Below are 16,371 nucleotides of genomic sequence, written 5' to 3' on the forward strand. Positions count from 1 at the left end.
AAGACCAAATGCAGCACATTAAATATATAACAATAGAACTTCAATGAAAATATTTTATAACTAGATTTGACTAAGCATAGACAGATCAGCTTTCTGAAAGACTTGACAGTTTTCATCATGTGGTATTAAAAGGAAATTTAATTTCTACTCATACACAAAATATACATGTAAAAAGAGAACATGTACTGATTCTGAGTCTCAAGACAGAAATAAGTAAACATTATGTTACACAAAAAAACATTATGATACAATATTGTTTAAAATAGAGTACAACACAATAGAATGAGTTTTTAAGAATAGTCTTTACAAGACAGAGTACAATAAATACCTGAGGCTGAAAGTTGATTCAATAAAGATCTTGCCACACACACACACACACACACACACACACACACACACACACACACACACACACACACACACTCATAGTAACAGTACTACATAACTTTATAAATTTAGTAAGCTTTTTTAAACAAACTTATTGCATGCTGTACTATAGGGTAAGACAATCTAGTCAGCTATTAAAATGAACCTCTAAAGCCATACAACTTATGTAAAGCACTCATGAATATTGCTATTTTAATTACTGTAGACCTAATACAGCAACTGATAAACAAGTGGTTGCTAATGGTAATGATAACAGTGAAATTATTCTAGTTGTGTGATTATAGAAATGGCCAAGAAAATTTGATTCTGTAATTTGTGATTTTTGTGGCTTTTGAACCTAGATAAAAGTTGTTTAAATGTATTGTAAAATGTACTTCTTTGATTTTTACAAGCACCACAAACATTAATAATTGACAAGGAAGACTAGGGCAACCCAGCCCTGTGGCATAAAGGGATAAACCCCTGACTGCATCCCAGGCATCCCATGTTTCACTAGCAGCAAAGAATCTGGTGGGACTAAATGGGGAGCATAGGAACAAGCAGACAACGTTGGCTCACCCTACCTTGGAAGGGAGAAGGCATCTTGGCTCTCTGCATTAGCAATTGCCACAACATCAAGAGCTTACAAACTCCCATGATGCAAGCCTTGTGCTGCTTGGATGGGAGGTTGCACATGAATGGAAACATACATGCTCCTCCAAAGGCAGCTATAGCAGAGCTCACAAGGTTGCTATGGTGAGGAGATGGGATTGTCCTCAAGATCAACAGACTGGCACCATCTCTAACACCCATATTCCATCTCCACCCTGGGCTGTAGGGTTAGTGGCCCAATGGAGGAATGGACGAATCAATTGAAGGTAAGCCATTGAGCTGATACTGCAGACAGATAAAAATGACCAGAGCTGTTAATGAAAGTGTGCATACTAGATTTTAGAAAATAAGACCTCATTGTACAAATAAAATTAGTATCCTATAGGTAGTGAATGCAGTGCAATAAAACAGTAGTCATTAACAAAAAGAAAATGGTCTACTCTTGCTTTTTTGACAGACTGTGGCAAAGACATTTCTTTACTGAATGTATCAAGGGCCCAGCAATTTGTATAATTGGATGTTATATTTTGATACATCTGCTCAGAGAGCAAAACAAAAACTGGGCATATCCACTAGCAATTATATAGTATCTCTACTTGTATTAAATTTGTTTGATCAAGAAAGGAAATTAATAATTTATAGGTAAATGCCTGTAATATGTTGAGATTTTGTAATACATTCTAAATAGATAATCAAAGCACCAAGACTGGAATCTTATAAAATACCATGATTTGTAGTAGTTTTATAAATTAAGGCACATCAGTCATTAATAATAAGTACATTCTTGGTATTAATGACAAACATGTCAGTTATTTCAGTTGCCTTAAAAGGAGTAGGAGGAAAGATATCCAATACAGTTTTAAAGTCAATTGGGTTATCAAGAATAATAAGACTTCTCTACAGTATTTAATATTTGTTCAAAACAAAGGGGGTTTTTATATCATGGCTATCTTAAAATCTAAACAGGTAACTTAAAGACATGCAATTGTACGTCTAGGATATTAAGTGATGCAAAATATTTTATGTGTGATAATGATTAGTAAATAATACATTTAATTACCTGATACTGGCACATTTTGTACCAACAGCAAAATTCATACTGTTACATTTTAGTATACACAAGGAAATCATACAGAATCTATGTTTATATCTCTTCATTTTAAATAGTCTGGCCTCAAGCTAAACAAACTAAGAAGTCCTCACAAAGCTTAAAGTAAGTCATTGACTATTCTTGCTACTTACATCTGAATCAAGACAAATTATACCAAAAACACGCTGTTCCACGTACTAAAATACATCTTCCAATGCTTTTTACTAATCATTTAAAAACTACATTTTTGTAATTGCTACATTAAGCAAAATATGTTGCTTTGCTTCTCTTTTGCAACCTAGAGAGATAGTAACATAAATCAACCTTATTATTATTAACCATCTCAATATTTAAATTACTTCACGTATCATACAACTCACCACTTACAAACAAGTTTAAAATATTTTCAGTGTAACACTCTCTAAGATCACTTGATTGAGGTGCTGTTATGTTAATATGTCTGCATTTTTGCCTTGTAACTAGATCCACGATGATCCATCAAAAGCCATACCATCAAGTGCTATAACATAGTGCTAAGAATATTTATACTGACCAAATAAATAACCAAGTGCAATAACATAAAACTATATAACAAGTTCTTTTACTCTGCATCTCCCTTGTGAGAGGTGATCCCATCTTACTTAAATACAGTAACTCCATCTTCACACAATCATGGAGAAAGAGAAATACTAGGAGAAAGTGCTCTTATTACCCATCTGCAGCACCGCATGACAAATATTACAACAATCAAAGTGTACCTGCAGTTCAAAAAATCAAAAATAAAACCATAACATCCTGCTTCCACACTACTGTGCCCTAATATTCCACTAAAGGGAAACATAGAAGAACCCGAAACATAAAGGGGGCAAGCTATACAAATCAAAGTTCAAACAATGGCATTCACTGCTGCCAATGGTTGAAGTTTGCACTTCAATAATGCCAGGCTCAGTGACAGAATGTGAAAAATGACGTGCTGCCTCTATAACTAAAGAACATGCCTTCCCAAAGACAGCTCTGGTAGTATGGAACTGCTACCACTATACCTAGGATATACAAGTCCTTTTATTTCATTTAAAATTGATCTTATGGAATAAATAATGTCTTGTATACTTGACACTTTTTTAGGCATTAGGTTGACTGATTCTACAATCACCCAAAAACAACAAATGCACCAATATTAATTAAACTTTTCTTTCTTTTATGTATGTGTTGTTTATGTTGACTTTCTACTTTTGTAATATGAATAACCTAAACCATTTTCTAAGCAAAATGGTAGCTGTGTTTAATGCTCTTATTACTATATCTGCAAATTACTGCAGATCATCTTTACATTAATGTTATATAATTATTGCCTCAAATAAATTTACACTAGTTTGTACTTGTATTCCATTACTGTCTGCCTTGTGGACTGAGTTAAGACTAAAAAGGATCCATTGGACCAGCCAACTTACCTGGTTATCAAACAAATTCATTAACAAATGAATACCTTTGACAAGACCTCCTTACATCCCTCCCCTCCTTTATCCATCTTTATCCCATCTCTCAGCTTGTCTGCTTTTCCCTTTCTTCCCTGCCTTATTTATCTTAGATCTCTCCTTGTTTCTAGATGGATCCTTTGTAGCTTCCTGTCCTGCTTTGGTTCTTCTGCCTAATTCCACTCCCCATCCCTGCCTTGGTTCTTCCTCGACTTATCTTCCTCTGCCACTTAAGGCGTTTTGGCAGTGTTATCACATGACACAGGTCATTTCCTCAGTGTCCTTCTGTCTGCTATGTTTCCCTTCACAATATCTGCCCAGCTTCTGTCCTGTACCTGTGTCCCTGTCACTTACAGACTAATCCAGGTCCTGAACTCAGGCCCATCTTGTTAAACTGTATCATCTCCCTCACCACCACTATGAACTTTCTGCATGTTCTACACAATTATCATTCCATAGATCTCACAATTATACTGCCAACCAGCGCTTTGAGCATCTAACCCAGCTTGATCTCCTCCAGTCTATACTTTCTTCTGTTGGTGGTCTGATGTTTTGAAAAGTTGTTACTTAAGCTTTAATATTTTATCTGATTTGAGGCAGCTGTTTTAGGTTTTATTTATTTGCTGTTGTTGATTTACAGTGATCTACCATCCATGCTAATATCAATCCGTGCATTCTATCAAGTGAAGGGGTTAGGGATACTCTCAAAATACGTTGAATTGCTTGGATCCCAAGAACACCAAACTGGCTGATATTTGCCTGGATCATGGCCTCTCTTTACAGCTTTTGCCCTTGGGACTCTATAAGGAGGATTCCCCACATGCCTCTGGGGAACAAATGGACTCAAGTCTGACTGGTGTAGCTTGATGGCTGACAAAAAGAGGGGGAAAATCACCTAAGAAAAAAACTGTTTAGTTACCATTTGTTCCCAAGTAGCTTCATTTAGAGGGCACCAAGTCAAAAGAGTCCCTTTCCTTTTTAGATTCCAGTATCAGCTGTCTGAGATCTTATACTTGTAAGACATCTGAGAAATGTCCTGCTCCTAGATGTGTCTGCAGGCAAACTGCTTAAGTAAATTTGTGGTATTTTAAGACCACCCCCAAAAAACAATAACTGGCAACATGAATTGCATGACGCAAAGCATAGAGTTAGTCACCAGTTTCCCCTGGCGCATGATCACATTTACAGGTCTGCACTTCTTAAAGTGGTCTGTTCATTTGCATTAACTGCCTGCGTATGTCTGCCAGCCTTGTCTAGAACATTGGGTTTGAGATGTTATCCTCAGTGCATCAGTTGTAAGATGATCTCCCAATGACCAAGTCATTTGGTTTGGATTTTAATTTTACTTAGGAAATGGAGCGAAAGAAATACTAACTGCATATATAAAAATCTTGTCTGTTCTATATTTGTTATCTGACATGCTGTTCCTTTTTAGTCCTTTAACAATTCAGAGAGATCACATCTGAAAATATGCAGTTCCTGCCCAGTGTACACAAAAAGAAGTAAAATAATCCTTAGTCTTTTGTTTACTTAGCTGCTTTCACAAAATGATTAAGCCTCCATTTACTTATTTACTCTGGAGAAATAGCAAAGCATGTTAATACAATGGTGTAGTCTTAATTACACAGGGGAGTTTTGATTTATCACAAAATAAGTGAAAGTAAGAGAAAATAGTTAAAATGGGGGATGATTGAGAGCTTGGCAACTGATTCAGTGACAAAAAGGAAGAAATCCTGCACATATGACATCTTCAGTTTCATTCTGTTGTAGGAAAAGGGGGCTCAGATTATTGCAAGGCAGAAACACACTCTTGGAAATGCTGCTGCATGAGACCTTAACATCATGTGGGAGGGAACAGAGTTACGTAGCAGCAAACCGTGTCACTGAAATGCCCAGCTGTGAAGGCAATGCTGCCAATTATAATTAAAAGTCCTCACTTAAAATGTAGTGCCTGGTTCAAATCAATGCATTTTAGGATACTGACAACAACAGCTTAACCAGACCTGCTCACATGCAAGTAGTCCCCACACTCTGAACTACAATCCTGACCACCTGTTCAGTTTTTGCAATGTATATGCAGAAAGGCTCTGAGTACAGAGTGACAGGATCAAAAACTACTACACCTTTGTTTCTTTGTCACCATTTTCTGCATTACCTTTATATTCCACACATCACTAAAATCTGTTTTTGTTTGGATAGTAGTGTACCAAAGCTCAGGTGCTGGCAGCAGTGATAATCATTACATTAGAGGCAAGCAACAACCATTCTCAACTAATCTCTTAATTTCTTGGTGTATATAGATATTACAAAACAGCCCGAGAGATGTGTTTATATTTATTATAAGTATGCAGGAGTCTGACAAGATGTGGCATTATTTAGAAATGCCGTTCAAAATTTATCACACAACACAGCCTTCATCTAGCTTTATTTTCATTATACAGTGCACTGATTTTATGCTCACATATTAAAAAGCCAAGTTGCAAGAGTTCAAATCCCATCAGTTCCACTTATGCATGTCACATTGCGGTACTTCGTATAACCACGCCATTTTCATAGTCTACTCAGTTGAAAGCATCAGCAGATTACAGGTCTCTGAAAAATCAAAGAGAACAATTCAGCTCTACATGATGTGAAATTACAATAAAATGTTTTCTGTTGGTGTACTTAATGTTCTCTATGGAAAAATGCCCATTAGGGAATTACAGACAAGCAGCTCATTATAACAAAAACAACCCTGGGCAAAGTGCAGTAACATTCCCTTAAAAGCTGTTTAAAGGGGTCTACTTACTCAAAACTTTTTGATGGACTAAAATAAATAAGCATTTGAATCATCTGATCATTTTAAAGTATGCTTTCTAATTAGTTGGTAGTCATGTGAGAACAGTAGCAAAAATGGATCCAAACTTCTTGACACTCGAATGCTTACTGCTTCTTCCATGAACTAGTTTAACAGTCTTTGCCTCAAGCTAAGCAGGCATATTTGCAGCACCAAATATGAACAGTTACTGGCAGAAGTAAAAAAGCACTTTCTTCATTCAGAGGTTGCTTCATTTTATCACAGCAGAGTTCCTTTGAAAGCACTGTGAGAACAGCTATTGACAAGGTAAAAATCAAATCCTTTTCACAGTGTTACAATGAAACTCCTCATAGCAGCTAAGAAACAGGAAGAAACAGAAAAAAGCTAGCATTATTTGCAGAAGCTAAGTAGGGAAGTTAAAAGCATTATGAACATAACAGTGCCTGCAGATATTAACTGACTATATTTAGCAGCATGCAGACTGTTGTTAAAAACATTTCTTACCCATTCCTAATCCAGTCCTCATTTCACAATTCAGTTGATGAAGGATTTGACAGGACAGCATTTCTTCATTTTTTAATGGTTCATTCGGGTTCTGAAAGGAAAATTAGGAGAACACAGAATTCCATTGGTTCTCCGGGAAAATAAGCAAATTAAGTGAATTGATTACAGTTGCATGATTTGTAGACAGTGCCTGTGGAATTCAGACATATGCCTCCAAGTTTCAGTGGGAGTCCTTTAATGACATTTAAAAAACACGGCCAGTGTTGCAGTAGGTTGCATGTTCACTTATAGTGGCAGAATGCTAGAAGGCTGTGGTTTCTAACCTCACACTAGTCACTTTTATCCACAGTCTGCTAATCATGCATGCCAGCGTGAGGGTGTCATCTTCCAGAGGTGATGCCAACTTACTGTGCATGACACATTAAACAAAGGATGTATCTATCACCTGTATGATTTTGTGAAAGTTCACTGGGAATGTTAAAGACCCTGTGCTACTTGTATGTGTATTATTTATTATTCTTAGCAGTAGTAGTTGTTGTTGTAATAAGATAGAAAACAAGACAATATTGTGTATTTTCAACTATACATTGACCAGATGTAGCTTACGTAAACAATTTATACAAAATGAATGATATCAAAGATATGTACCCCAAGCAAAACTTATTTTTATATATTCCTTTCCATCTAGTCCCCTAAAACCTCCATTATGTTAATAATAACATTTCTAATTTTACTCCCCAGCACTTGTGTAGGTAGGTATGTTTACATTTTATAATATACAGAGGTGTCTTGTATTCCATGTATACCACCTTTTAACTAATCAGATAACTCTATCTAACTTTCCTAATTCCTTTCCACTTAATCCATGCACTAAGTGCCACTTCATATAATACAATTTATACTAAGGGGAGCATACGTAGGTTCATAGGTTGGTACTAGGCTATCAGCCCTAGGGCCTATACAAGCCTAGCCATAACAATTCCCTGGCTATTTCTTCCCACATTATTTACTTTCCTGGACCCCTGTCTAGCAGGGTGACTGACGTGATCCCTGGGGTGAATTTCCTTTCTCCCATCCAATCGTCAAGGTTCCTCTTGAAGAGGTCCAAAGAGGCACTCTGCTTTACATGTATGGGCAATCTATTCCAGAGTCTGGGGAGTCTCTGGGTCAGGAACCTATCCCTCCAGCATGTTTTGTTTATTGTGATGACAAGGTTTAGATCCCTGGAGCGTGTAGCTTTGAGGGATTGGGATTTCTTTAAGTGTAGCATGTCCAACAGCTCTGGGTTTGACATGGCCTTGTATGTTAAGAAGAGATCGCCTCTGAGTAGACGATATGCGACAGAGTATAGCTGGAGTTTTTTAAGGCGGTCAGCATAGGGCATCTGCTTTAGGCCTGTGATTCCTTTAGTGAGGTATTTCTGAGGCCTTTCCAGTTGTTGCAGATGTCTTGAGAGGTACATACCAAATGGGGCGTTATATTCTATAATGGGTCTAATGAGGGATGAGTACAGTGGGACAATGACCTCCTTTTTTCTGGATGAAAAGCCCTTCGTGATGAGGTGTGCCACATAGAAGGATTTCCTGACTGTTGTGGCGATGTGGCTATCGAAGGTGAGACCACTGTCCACCTGTGTCCCTAAGTCTCTTATCACACTTTCTGTGTTTAGTGTACTGCCACCTATATGGTAATTCATGGATACATGTTTTTTGCCAAAGGGGATAACAATGCATTTCTTGGCATTGAGCTTGAGCCCATGGCTCTTGCACCAAGCATCTGTTTCTGTAAGGCCCTTTTGTAGAGTATCCACATCATTTGGGGATTCAATAATGGCTCCCAGTTTGCAGTCATCTGCAAACTTTGTTAGCCAGAGTCCCTTAGTGTTGACCTGTACTTCAGAGAAGTAGATGCCAAACAAGAGCGGCCCCAGGACTGAACCTAGAGGTACTCCACTTGTCTGGAGTCGGCTACTTTTACAGTGTGGGTTCTATCAGTAAGCCATTTAGCAACCCATTGGGTGACATAGGAATTAATGCCCAACTTAGTAAGTTTTTCTATGATTCCAGAGTGGGGGATGGTGTCAAAGGCCTTGGCAAGGTCTAGATAGGCTGTGTGGACCACCTTACCCTTGTCCATGGCTCTGGAGACTGATTCAAAGAAGTCAATCAGGTTCAGGAGACAAGATCGGCCCTTCACAAACCCAAACTGGGTGGGGTCCAGTGTTTGAAGGTTGCCAATGTCTTTGTTTATAAGTTCCATGATAATACGCTCCATGGCCTTGCAGATAAGGCTTGTCAGACTGATGGGACGGTAGTTTCCGGGATCCAAGGTGGATCCCCCCTTGTGGATTGGGATAACTGTAGCTTTGCGCCACTCAGTGGGCACGAAACCTGAGGTGAGGCTATGATTAAACATGACACTTAGGTGAGGTGCCAGTTCATATTGTAGTTCATGTAGTACACAGCCCGGGATGTCATCTGGTCCCATGGATGCTGTATTCTTGGCTTTAGAGAGTGCGTTTTGTACCAGTGTGGCCGTTATTACTGGAATTTGGCAATCTTCCGGTATTGAAATGGGCCATTTAGGGGGTGAAAGGGGGGGGGGGTGAAGTTGGCACTGAATCGATCTGCCAGGATATTGGCAATATCCTTCGGATCAGTATATTTAATACCATTCTGTTTTAGCTCAGGGCAGATCTGAGCATTGCCATTTAGATTCTTGACATAGTTATAGAATGCTTTGTGGTTGTCTTTGGAATCTTTGGCAATTTTATTTTTGTAACTAGCTTTGGAGGATTTTATGAGGCATCTCAGTTTCTTACTGAGGCTAGTAAGGGAGTTTTTTGCATCCTGGGATTTTCCTCTTTTCTGCAAAAGTTTCTTCCTTTTGTTGTAAAGTTTGTTTATGGCAGGGGACCACCAGATTGGCTTCCTTTTTTTTGGATGAGAGCATTTTGGTTCTCATCCAGAATAACATACAGCCATAATCTTTTTATACACAAATTCCCCCAAAAATATCTTATAATCCCTTCCACTTACTCACATTATCCTATCATCTTCATTTACCTCTAATTCTTCATGTTCAAACATCAACAGGGTATCTACCTGTGTACTGATTTTTTTTCCAGGAAACAGAGTTTGTCACCTCGTGGTATAGCATATACACATTAAGGTCTATTGGTTTCTTTTGTCATCATTTCAGTGTAATAAGAAAATCCAAAATGGCAAGGCATAGTAAAATAACTAAGAATCATCCCAACCCCTGCCTCAAGTCCACCGCAAGTACCAGCCCAGCTGACAAACGAAACATAGAAGATACCCACACTTTATTGAACAGAACAGCATCTGAAAACTCCCAATATTTAATGATGATCTCTATGATACTAGAATATTCACTATTATATTCCAAAAAGAATTAAAAACATTTTATCATTATTTTCATCTTTGTCATTGAGTTCTCTTGTGTGAGTACACATCCTATCGAGGTTAAGGTCAACCCTAGTCCCTAAAATAGGCAAAGACCTCATACCCCATCCTTTAGGAACTTCTGAAATAATCTTAGAAATAACATGGTTGGGGTACCCCCTTTGTAGCAACATTTGCCTTAGGTTTTCACATTCTTTCATGAAATCTTCATAACGGGTGGCCACATGGGCTGTCCTTACAAGTTCACCTTTTACAATACTTCTTTTTTGGGACAACAGGTCCTCACTACTATAATGAAGAAATGAGTTACAACAGGTGGGTTTACAGTAACTTTTAGAAACATATCTGTGTGAGCCATTGTCCATATAGATACAAAAATCTAGATAATTAAATTCATCTTCTGTTATTTGGGATATAAATCTGAGAAACTCTGTAGTGGTAGAGAGGTACTGTATAAAATCAATTAAATGCTCTTTGGTACCTATCCAAATGACACAAATCTCATCCAAAAATCTAGTATAAGGAGGCAATGTTGAAAATAGGGGGAATTCAGAATATAGCTCCTTTCACATTCATATAAAACTAAATTGGCAAAAATGGGCACACAAGATGCATCCTTTGCAACCCCACTTTTCTGCTGAAAAATTTCCCCTTCAAAATATACATAACTGTATTTTAATACTAGTTCCATGTAATCTACAATGTTGACACAGTCACTTCTTTGTGTCTTTCGGCGTTTCCCGGTTAGGGGTCGCCACAGTGGAACTCCAGTCCGCTAATGATTGGTAGTGGATTTTTACGTACCGGGTTGCCTGCCCTGATGCACAACCTTCAATGAAGGCACGCCCCATTCATGTATGCTTCCACACAGAAGACGCTCTAGCTGAAAATCGAATGGGACAACATCTTGCTATGAGGCGACAATGCTACTGCAGCACCACCACCGCAGTTACAGACACTGTGTATTAAAAATCAAACTGTCCAATCACATTTTCATACCACTCAAGCCCCACCACATGTGGAATTACAGTAAATAAATCAACCACATCAATGGTAGCAAACAATGCATCTCCTTGAAACATCACCTCATTCATTCTAGTTAAAAATCCCAGGAGTCTTAAGGATTTGTGTTTTCTTATCATGAAAAGGTTTTAATCAATGGTCAGCGGATACAAATAACACACAACGTAGAAAATAATTCTTTGGTGAAGCATGCAAAAGAGTGCTAAAATGTCAGTTATAAATTTTATGCTTTTTAAACAAGTGCAAAAAATCCTGGTGGAGGGGGCATTGGGAAGATTTATTAGAATACCAAGAGCTATTTTGGCAATTGCATTTACAAGCCAATAGACCATCGGGTCTGAATGATGTAATTTTCATAGTAGACATTTTGAAATTAAGAGCAGCAAAATCATAAAAGTATAAACTATAAATTACAAACAAGACGTTTCTAAGTTTTTAAGTAATTTATAAATTACTAATTATAAATTACATATTTTAGTATACACTACATTTTATGTGTTTTCAAGCATCAATTTTTAAGAGTCTTAATATGGTCTGTGTGTCTTTCAGAAAAGTATTTGATTGAAGTGATGTTCATTGATGTGATAAGCTCATTGGATGTTAATGTTTGATTGCACTATATATTTTCCATGGCCATAATTTTTTTTTAGTTCTGATGAAGTTCAATGTGGTTTGAACAAAACTACTGTTCTGTTCAATAAAGTGTGGATATCTTCTACATTTCTTTTGTGAGCTGGGCTGGTACTTGCAGTGGACTTGAGGCAGAGGCTGTATTTGTTCATCATTTTAGTGTGTCAAAACTGAGTACACATCAGATTGTGTGTTTTGCCTCTGGTTGTAGGACTCAGATAAGGGGAAGTCTTTTTGAACTTGATGTGACCTTGGAGTCAGCATATGTAGAGACTGTGGTGTGAGGAATTGTCTCCATAATGGGAACACAGGAGGCCTCATCCTGCAAAAAAGAAAGAAGTGTTTACAGTGTTGTGCAATACTTGGAGTGTTACTTTATTCAATCTGAGATATTTGGGATAAATAGATGTTTTACCTGAGATTAGTCACAAGCTTATTAAATATGATGTCATGGATTATAGTAAACCCATTATTTTCTAATACATCACTTTTCAGATTTTTTTCTTTTTAATTTAAACCTTTCTAAAGAATAATTTCCAAACATCCCTTCATTATTCTATCATCAAATATGTTCCTTCAGCCTTGGCATACTCCTCTTTTATAAACTTCCAATCCCTACTCTTAACCCAGCAATTCTTTATCTAATGTTCTTCTGAATTTTTTCTTCTTTCTCTTAACTAGCAGTTTCCTACTTTTGCCATCCTTACTCTGTTGTAATAAAGGGCTGTGTACTATCTTCATCTGTAATATTTTCATTAAGTAATTGATTTTCTACAAATAAGGAGACTTAAGAAAATATGGATTAAGATTCCAAAGACAGCATTCTGAACAAAATTTAAAAGAATATCACCTGGATTGTATAAGATAGTTAGGCAGCTTGCCAAATATTCCAGAAACTGAACCTTAGCGTCCTAGATAAGACATCAAACCAATCTGTCAGAAGTGGCAGTAACTCAAGTGGACGTAAAATAACCCATGGCACTTACTGAAAAGTGAAAGGGAATTGCCAAAGGGTCTTATAGGTTCATAGGTTAGCTGCCCTTATGGGACATTTAATGCCTAGTCAATTTGCATTCCAAAGGTGAAAATCAAACTCTGTATTTTATGTTTGCGAGGTAAACATTTTACATTATACCCGATCCCCCAACCTCAAGACTTTTGACAATGCCTGCTGAAAACTAGGAGAATCAAACTCTGTACCTCTTGGCTTTAAGCTAAACATCTTAACCAGTATGCAAACCTAAACTTGTGATACTGGCAGCTGAAAATTCCTCATGCAGCTGGCCAAAGTTCTTCCAGCTGCATAAATATTACCTAGAGCTTCCCCTGAAAATAGAACAGCCTGGTGAAACTGACCTGGCCAACAAAGGTAAATAAATAAAACAGTTTCCACATTCATTGGTAAAGAAAAACAGCTATATAATTAAATAATGAAATAAAGGCCATTACAAATTCTTTATTTACCACACGGTCTTCTTTTTAGTCTGGTGACCTGACCACCTATCCTGCTATTATATTATCTTCCCTGTTTCAGTTGCCTGTATCCTCGACTTATCTTCCTCTGCCACTTAAGGCGTTTTGGCAGTGTTATCACATGACACAGGTCATTTCCTCAGTGTCCTTCTGTCTGCTATGTTTCCCTTCACAATATCTGCCCAGCTTCTGTCCTGTACCTGTGTCCCTGTCACTTACAGACTAATCCAGGTCCTGAACTCAGGCCCATCTTGTTAAACTGTATCATCTCCCTCACCACCACTATGAACTTTCTGCATGTTCTACACAATTATCATTCCATAGATCTCACAATTATACTGCCAACCAGCGCTTTGAGCATCTAACCCAGCTTGATCTCCTCCAGTCTATACTTTCTTCTGTTGGTGGTCTGATGTTTTGAAAAGTTGTTACTTAAGCTTTAATATTTTATCTGATTTGAGGCAGCTGTTTTAGGTTTTATTTATTTGCTGTTGTTGATTTACAGTGATCTACCATCCATGCTAATATCAATCCGTGCATTCTATCAAGTGAAGGGGTTAGGGATACTCTCAAAATACGTTGAATTGCTTGGATCCCAAGAACACCAAACTGGCTGATATTTGCCTGGATCATGGCCTCTCTTTACAGCTTTTGCCCTTGGGACTCTATAAGGAGGATTCCCCACATGCCTCTGGGGAACAAATGGACTCAAGTCTGACTGGTGTAGCTTGATGGCTGACAAAAAGAGGGGGAAAATCACCTAAGAAAAAAACTGTTTAGTTACCATTTGTTCCCAAGTAGCTTCATTTAGAGGGCACCAAGTCAAAAGAGTCCCTTTCCTTTTTAGATTCCAGTATCAGCTGTCTGAGATCTTATACTTGTAAGACATCTGAGAAATGTCCTGCTCCTAGATGTGTCTGCAGGCAAACTGCTTAAGTAAATTTGTGGTATTTTAAGACCACCCCCAAAAAACAATAACTGGCAACATGAATTGCATGACGCAAAGCATAGAGTTAGTCACCAGTTTCTGGCATGATCACATTTACAGGTCTGCACTTCTTAAAGTGGTCTGTTCATTTGCATTAACTGCCTGCGTATGTCTGCCAGCCTTGTCTAGAACATTGGGTTTGAGATGTTATCCTCAGTGCATCAGTTGTAAGATGATCTCCCAATGACCAAGTCATTTGGTTTGGATTTTAATTTTACTTAGGAAATGGAGCGAAAGAAATACTAACTGCATATATAAAAATCTTGTCTGTTCTATATTTGTTATCTGACATGCTGTTCCTTTTTAGTCCTTTAACAATTCAGAGAGATCACATCTGAAAATATGCAGTTCCTGCCCAGTGTACACAAAAAGAAGTAAAATAATCCTTAGTCTTTTGTTTACTTAGCTGCTTTCACAAAATGATTAAGCCTCCATTTACTTATTTACTCTGGAGAAATAGCAAAGCATGTTAATACAATGGTGTAGTCTTAATTACACAGGGGAGTTTTGATTTATCACAAAATAAGTGAAAGTAAGAGAAAATAGTTAAAATGGGGGATGATTGAGAGCTTGGCAACTGTGATTCAGTGACAAAAAGGAAGAAATCCTGCACATATGACATCTTCAGTTTCATTCTGTTGTAGGAAAAGGGGGCTCAGATTATTGCAAGGCAGAAACACACTCTTGGAAATGCTGCTGCATGAGACCTTAACATCATGTGGGAGGGAACAGAGTTACGTAGCAGCAAACCGTGTCACTGAAATGCCCAGCTGTGAAGGCAATGCTGCCAATTATAATTAAAAGTCCTCACTTAAAATGTAGTGCCTGGTTCAAATCAATGCATTTTAGGATACTGACAACAACAGCTTAACCAGACCTGCTCACATGCAAGTAGTCCCCACACTCTGAACTACAATCCTGACCACCTGTTCAGTTTTTGCAATGTATATGCAGAAAGGCAACAAAATTTAAAAGAATATCACCTGGATTGTATAAGATAGTTAGGCAGCTTGCCAAATATTCCAGAAACTGAACCTTAGCGTCCTAGATAAGACATCAAACCAATCTGTCAGAAGTGGCAGTAACTCAAGTGGACGTAAAATAACCCATGGCACTTACTGAAAAGTGAAAGGGAATTGCCAAAGGGTCTTATAGGTTCATAGGTTAGCTGCCCTTATGGGACATTTAATGCCTAGTCAATTTGCATTCCAAAGGTGAAAATCAAACTCTGTATTTTATGTTTGCGAGGTAAACATTTTACATTATACCCGATCCCCCAACCTCAAGACTTTTGACAATGCCTGCTGAAAACTAGGGAGAATCAAACTCTGTACCTCTTGGCTTTAAGCTAAACATCTTAACCAGTATGCAAACCTAAACTTGTGATACTGGCAGCTGAAAATTCCTCATGCAGCTGGCCAAAGTTCTTCCAGCTGCATAAATATTACCTAGAGCTTCCCCTGAAAATAGAACAGCCTGGTGAAACTGACCTGGCCAACAAAGGTAAATAAATAAAACAGTTTCCACATTCATTGGTAAAGAAAAACAGCTATATAATTAAATAATGAAATAAAGGCCATTACAAATTCTTTATTTACCACACGGTCTTCTTTTTAGTCTGGTGACCTGACCACCTATCCTGCTATTATATTATCTTCCCTGTTTCAGTTGCCTGTATCCCACTTTCTGAAAGATAACCCTAATATTCTTGTTCTCCTTAGAGAGCAATACCGTTTGATTCCCCTGCTAGCAATGCATCCTTTCCATGGTATTTTAAGTTATTTTTAATTCCTTTCTCTGTTCTGACTTCAAATATTTCTAAATCTTTTGCTATACGTTCTTTTCTTTAAACACCATACAGAAGTTATCTGGATAAGTAATTATGGTAGGGTACAGATTGTCCCTTTCTTTCAACTCTTAACTATTGCATGCTAGTTTGAGCTTCTTCATAAATTAATTTATGCAGTAGCATAAGATTATCAGATGAC

The 16,371-nt window shown here is 37.7% G+C and overlaps 1 long non-coding RNA gene across 1 annotated transcript; it reads right to left on the reverse strand.

Annotated features, from left to right (window-relative positions):
• Positions 1 to 5,858: 5,858 nt before the first annotated feature.
• Positions 5,859 to 7,124, reverse strand: LOC122793718. The gene is made up of 2 exons (XR_006363512.1): positions 6,845 to 7,124; positions 5,859 to 6,135 (listed from the first exon to the last, which is right to left on the reverse strand). It is a non-coding gene; the product is annotated as an uncharacterized LOC122793718 (long non-coding RNA).
• Positions 7,125 to 16,371: the final 9,247 nt, after the last annotated feature.

Source organism: Protopterus annectens, chromosome 2.part0, assembly GCF_019279795.1.
Source record: "Protopterus annectens isolate FY-2018-M chromosome 2.part0, PAN1.0, whole genome shotgun sequence".
Lineage (NCBI taxonomy): Eukaryota > Metazoa > Chordata > Ceratodontiformes > Protopteridae > Protopterus > Protopterus annectens.